This window comes from Triticum dicoccoides, chromosome 5A (assembly GCF_002162155.2).
Source record: "Triticum dicoccoides isolate Atlit2015 ecotype Zavitan chromosome 5A, WEW_v2.0, whole genome shotgun sequence".
In the NCBI taxonomy this organism is placed as follows: domain Eukaryota; kingdom Viridiplantae; phylum Streptophyta; class Magnoliopsida; order Poales; family Poaceae; genus Triticum; species Triticum dicoccoides.
The window spans coordinates 568025834-568033139 of NC_041388.1; positions in this window are offsets into that span (position 1 = coordinate 568025834).

Consider the following 7306-nt stretch of genomic DNA (forward strand, 5'->3'; position numbering starts at 1 on the left):
GCTGTCTATCCCCGCCTCCCCCAAGCTCGTCATCTCCGCCCTCCGTTGTCTCCGCTCCGGCCACCACCTCATCGTGGTCGAGTAACCCTCCTCCCTCTGACTCTCTTCTCCTCTCTTCATCCTCTCCTCCCTCCCGGCCATGCCCTCTTCTTCTCTCTTTTGCTAGGTTTAGGTCAAATCCCTCTCGAATTTAGATCAAATTAGGTTCAAAAAATGAGTTAGCAATTTGTGATTTCGCTGATGATATAGGGCATCCTGCAGTATTGGGGGAACACATGGTCTTTTGTTAATCTCCTGTGGCTGTGTGGTTAGGGTCTTTAAAAATTCAGTAATTCACCCATTGCCCATTGAACATGGTGATGTTACAGAGCACCGGACTGGGTACAAGCCAAACAGAAAGGAAGGAGAATCAATTTGGGTGGAACCACAAAAATCTTGCAGATTTTGGTGAAGAGGAGAAAAAAATGCAGTCAACTCTCATTTCTCACCAAAGCAGACATACACCATTGCTCTGATGCAACTTGTGTTGTCAAGTATCTGACTCGTGCGGGTTAAACTTATCTTTCAGCAGCAGAGGAAGGTTTAGAATTTGCTAAACTGACTCATCTTGCAGAGAGCAGTCAAATGTTTCAGAACCATGGGGGTTATTTTCTTACACTAACCACTTGGTTTAGTTACTTTTGTGGTGACGGAGGACGGTTGTATGGCCCTGCACAAGTGCAGTTCAGCTTTGCTGTCTGAATATGTTGCAGATCTCCGTGTCGTTGTCTTGAGATTGATTATTTCATGAATATGTTGAGGGGATTTACTTTAACTGAAAGTTCAGGGTTTGTTACTGTCCGAATCTACTTGTTGAATTGGCTGATGAGTGCAAGTAACAATTATCAGTAGTAATAGTTGTCAGATGATGATTAGCTTATGTTGTGCTTGCCTGTTCTTGTTCTTATTCCAGGAGGAGTTTGAGGAGTACGCGGAGAAGGCCAAGATGTTGTCGGACACCACCACCAACGAGAGCAAGCTCTGCCTCTACAACCTCTACAAGCAGGCCACCGCCGACCCCGTCAACACCGGTACATGCATTCACATTTTACACGCCTTTTTCTTTTCATCTTCCTACTAGTTTTAGTAGTAACAAGTGTAATATCAGGTCTGATTTGCTGTTGAAGTCAGATTCGTGTGTCCTCCGTATAAATAAAAACTATCTAATTGGTTTGACATGCTGCTTGCTTGCCCTGTCCTGCTTAGCACCGAAGGGTGACTCTGTCTGATTGATTGTGTGCGCGCATATATATATCGTTAGAAAAGACAACCTGATGAAAAAGGCAAAATACACAGCCCCCATCTAATTGCTTCAACTAGTCCAACCAACCCCAGGTGGTCACTTTACATAATGTTGTAGATCATTGTAGTGTCCTAATGTCTAAGACTGTTGCATTGGAGGTTCATCTTGCAAACATATCAGAACTTGCAAACATTTTATTACTTGTTGCATTGGAGGTTCATCTTGTCTTGAGGCAAACAAATCAACATTGGAGGCTCATCTTTATTACATATCAGAATTTGCAAACAAATCTGTGAAAGACTTGTAAAGTTGCTAGGTTTTGTCTCCGACCATTGTGTCGTGATGAATTTGCAGGTACCCCGAGAGGCCCTTGAGTTTGCCGGAATGTCGATTAACTTCCGTTCCGGCAAATTCGGGTACTCCATATGTCCTATTTTCAGCAAAGGTCATGCTGAAATTTTTCATGAATTTTAGCATGACTTTGCTAAAAATAGGACATATGGGGTACTTGCGACTAATGTTGATTATCTTCTGCTCAAAATTTATGCTGCTATAATGTTGTATGATAATGTTGTAAGGGTACTAATTGGTCTCTTCTGCTGCTTATCAGAGATGGGGGGAAGCAGCCACCGCCGCTCTGCCTCACCAGAGTATGAGTTGGATGCTTTTGAGTTCTTCACTATCATACTTTCTTCTTCAGTATCAGCCACGAGGCAGGTATATAAAACGAGAGATCTCCCCTTCACCCATCTCATTATGATAACTCTGTTGTTTGCTACATCACTCCTTGTCCCAAATTGCAGAGGCTGCCTGACGCTTTTATGAAGATGTTGGGTGAAGATCCGCCAGATAATGTGAAGCTCCGATAGGCCGGCAGCGGGGTTCGTAGGCTATGGGACGCGGAGTTGGTGATCGAGGAGGGCCACATGTACCTGTGTCGTGGCTGGGAGAAGTTCTACAGTGCCTATGACCTGCGGACCGGGTACTTTCTTCTCTTGAGGTACGACGATGACGCCACAATGCTCATCGTGAAGGTTTTCAACGCGACTATGTGTCGCATGCGCTACGCTGAAGACGAAGATGCTAGTGCGTTCTACCTCTTCTTATTCCTCTACATTTAGCTTTGTCTCACATCGATTGTTAACGGTCATTGTTGCATTTGGACAGGCAATGGGAGCAGCAGCAGCGACACTGGCTACAACCAAAGCAGCAGCGATTATGGCTGTAGCAAAAGCAACAGCGATTCTGGCCTTAGTGAAAGCAGCAGCGATTCTGGCAGCAGCGAAGACAACAAGAAGGATGATCCGGACTGGAGTGGGAGAGAAGAGGAGCAGAGTGGGGATGAGGAGCTGCAGGATGACGATGGGCATCAGGCTGAGGATGACCTAGCGCTGGTGGTGGCTGACCAAGGGCAAGAGATGGTGGTGGCTGACCAGGTGCAAGAGATGGTGGTGGCTGACCATGGGCAAGAGATGGTGGTGGCTGACCATGGGCAAGAGATGATGGTGGATGAGGGTGGCCTCACGATGGTGGTGGTGCCTGACAATTACCATGCACCGGTGGTGGCGCCGGCGATCCCACAGCTGGGCGACATGACCACGCCAATTGTGGTAGAAGACTACATCCCACAGCTGCCTCCACTGCCTCGCCGCTCTTGGCGCATCAGGCTGAGGAAGGAGAAGGAGAAGAACAATGAGAACTGAACTATGTCAGGTATGTCAGATCTCCAAAATGATATATATATATATACTTAGTTACCTATGTTATCTCTAATATGCTTAGTTTCCTATAGGTTAGCTCCAAAATTACTTATGTTAGCACAAAATGATCAAGTTTACATAATAAGCTTATAGTCTTCTTCTTATTCTTCTTCTTTTCCAAAATGACATATGTTAGCTTCATTGTACCTAAGTTGGCTCTAATATGCTAACTTAGAGCTTATATGCTTAGTTTCCTATAGGTTAGCTCCAAAATAACTTATGTTAGCACAAAATGATCAAGTTTACATAATAAGCTTATAGTCTTCTTCTTATTCTTCTTCTTATCCAAAATGACATAGGTTAGCTTCATTTTACCTAAGTTGGCTCTAATATGCTAACTTAGAGCTTATATTCTTAGTTTCCTATAGGTTAGCTCCAAAATTACTTATGTTAGCACAAAATGATCAAGTTTACATAATAATCTTATAGTCTTCTTTTTATTCTTCTTATTCTTCTTCTTATTCTTCTTCTAGTCTTCTTCTTCTTCTCTTCTTCTTCTTCTTCTTCTTCTAACTTCTTGTTTATCATTTTGCAGATTTGATTTAATTCACAGAAGCTTGCATGGATGGAGTGCTTCTTTTCCATTTGTGTTTTTATTTTGTATCAATGTGAAACTTTTGTGAATTGATGGATAACGGTGTTGAATGAACATTGTGAAACTTTTGTAATATGTAACGATGGAACTATGTGTTGGCTATGTATGTATATATGATGAAACTTGTGTGTTGGATATGATCTGGTGGACGCAGGTAACATCGTTACATATGGCCCCCTGTATGTAAGCTAAGCAGATCTGTGTTGTATGTTATCTCTAATATTTTGTAACCTGTGAAAATATCAGAAATGAAAAAAAAACCTAATATTCATACTAGTGGCGCACCACACAAGACACTAATGGCGCACTGTGATAATCACACTAATGGCGCATCACCCACTGGTGCGCCATTAGAATGCCAAAGCACATGGGTACATATGGCCCCCTGGGAGGCATTCTAATGGCGCACTGAAGGCTATACTAATGGCGCACTACGTGGTGCGCCATTAGAATACCAGATACTAATGGCGCACTGGACGTGCGCCATTAGAATTTAATTCTAATGGCGTGATGCCAGTGGCGCACCAGTAGTGCGCCATTAGAAGGCAAAACTGGTGCGCCACTAGCATGTCTTTTCCTAGTAGTGATGTGAACATAGCAAAAACATAAACAGATTCAGACTTAGTGAAAAACTGGAGCATGGCAAAACAGATAACGAGTAGGCATGTTTATGAGCTCGATGCACTCACTACGAGGCATTGCATGACAAACTAAGAATACACCCAGCAGATAGACATGGCATAGAAGCTAGACATGGCAAGAACAACATCATAGCATGCACGGATCAACTACAACAAGCTTGGCAAAATTGATAAACATGTTAACAATCTGCCAGGAACATTTTATAGCAAAAGTAGAGCTTGATTGAGTCAAGCTAGGGTGCTCCATAATTGCAAACAAAGACATGGATGGATAGAGCACCACAATATCTACAAAACATCCTTACTGATCATGCTCAAAAGAGGCACGGATCACTAGGAATCAACATGAACATATGGCATAAAAATAAGGACAGGACAGAGACTTGGTGAAATTCCAAGTCCCTGAAATCAGCAACATTGAGTAAGCTACTTTGCATGCTTGTGCTAGTCACCACAAAGATCACAAAAATACATGGCATACACCCCTGTAAAGATGGCATGGCATTCTACAAAACACATGTAGAGCTCAGGATCATAGCACGCACACATTAATCATGACAAAAATGACAAAAGTGCATTTGCTGAAACAGATATGAAATTATCATCACATAGCCCTCTTTCAACAGCATTTCGGGCATCAAGATGAGCCCGAATGAAAATGATACAATGAGATGAAATGATGTACTCGTCGAGACGAACATTTCGATATGCTACACGTCCAAAACGGAGCCACGGATGCAAAGATATGATGCGATGAAATTGCCTAAAGATTACTGGGACTTGGTGAAATCTCACGAAAAAGAGTGAGCGCTGGATTGCAAAACGGACAACGGGGAAAATGCTCGGATGCATGAGACGAACAAGTGTGCAAATGAAATACACATGATGACATGATATGAAATGCATGACATGCAGGCACATGACAAGGCAACACAGCGAATAACTGGAAGACACCTGGCACGTCGGTCTCGGGGCGTTACAACACTCCACCACTACGAGAGGATCTCGTCCCGAGATCTAGAATGGCACCGGAAGGAAAAATGGAAGAGGAAGACGAGAGGTAAAACTAAGCTGCTTCTTGACAATTGAGTGAAACCAAAGAACCTTGAGAGGTTGAATAAAATTGAAAGAAAGAAAGAAATGGAGATGAACGAAGTTGAAAGCACTCCGTTAAGAAAGAGGAATAAGAAAGAACCGATTTGGGTAGCACTCCGGTTGAAAAGAGATGCAAGGCTTTATAGGATGAAAAGGACTTGAGCAAAGGACACAACACTCTGGTTAAATGGATAAGAATGAAAAGAACGTGATCCTGACAAAACAAGAAGATGGGTTGAATTGAGCAACATCACAATGCCTCCGAAAGAGAGAAATAGAAGATAGATAATTGAAATAGGAGAATGGAGAAGAAAATGCCAACTTCTGCCACAAAAGAGCTTGAACATGCATCCTTAGGGGAAGGGTCGAACGGAGTTGTTGGAAAAACCAACAACAAAAAGAATAATCTTGATATGGTCTTATGGTATACATCTCAAATTATGAGGTGACAACCTGCCACTCATGGGAAGCAGAATTGGATTGATATGAACAAGGAGACGAGAAAACTTATTTCACCGGGAGGATAAAAGAACTTGAGTCATTTATAAGCACCATAATAGCAACAATACTTATGGAAGGCTTTAGGTGAAACATGACACAAAATAACTCCAACGAAGAGGTTGATGGATTTAAAATACCTCATTCTTGATAACTTGTGAATCATGAAACATGAACTCAAATTATCAAGAATGACATAATACCACCTCCAATGATATGGAAGAAAGAATTGTACTCCGGATTGCAATATGAAGAATACTTGAGCTCCTTTGAAAAGAATCTCAATGAACACTTCGAGAAGGAATTAAATCCTTGATGAACCATCATGTAGAACCTCCATCAAGAAACTCCAGTAACAAAATGATGATAAAAAGAAAGAGAAGTTGAAAACACAAGGTGAAGCCTTGCAATGATTTAGATGGAACTCCGCGATGATATAATTGAGAGCGCTTGGAACTCCGGGAAGAAAAGATAGAGCATCTCGAACCGAGAATGTGATATGATGAACCACTCCGGAAAGTAGAAATTGAATCGCTTGGATGAAACAAGAATAAGAATTACATTATGCTTATCCTTCACCAATTTAAGTTGATGACAAGCAATGGATTTTTCACGGTACTTATTCTCGTAAAAAGGATTAAGATAGATATAGCGCCACCTTGGGAAGGTCTTCAACGAACCACCGGTAGGATTGAAACAACGAATGAATTGATATGATAATGAAGGAATAGAAATCTTTGAACGAACCACCATAAGAATTGAAAATGAACGAAGAGAAGATAAAGAAACATTGATAAGAATTTGCAAATGAACGAAGATACTTGAGGGAAATTAGATGCAAGAGGACGAAGAGATCATGAACTAATTAGAGGATATTTGTATGATGCACCGGTAAGATTTGGAGAACGATAGCTGAACGCTTGAATGAATAATATTTGAAAAGATGGCCTTCGGAGGAAAGAAATGGAAACAACTCATGAAATGCTCCGGATGGTTGAAAAGAATATCTCCCAATCGAATACAATTATGAGAGGATGACATCAAGCTAGAACCATGAATCTTGAAGAGAAAAGAACAACATTGAGAGAAAATTCTTCTTCGGTCTTCAAATGATGAGAATGACAACGAGAAACACCACCAAGAATTATTGAGGCACACCGGAATGAAGAGTGGAAGAGTTGAGCCAACGATGAAAAGAATTGTGAAAGATCTAGGAGAAGGCATTTGACTGATGATAAAGTCATTCTTACGTCAAGCTTTGAAATGAATTTGCGAACAACTCCGGGAAGATTAGAAGAGACAGGTAAGATCCTGGGAAAAGATCTATGGGTTAGGGCCCACTCAAAAGAAACATCGTTGAAATGATTGCTTGAAAAGAGATATTTGCCCCGGTTGAATTAAATGGCTTGAATGAGATAACATCCTCGAAAGAGCT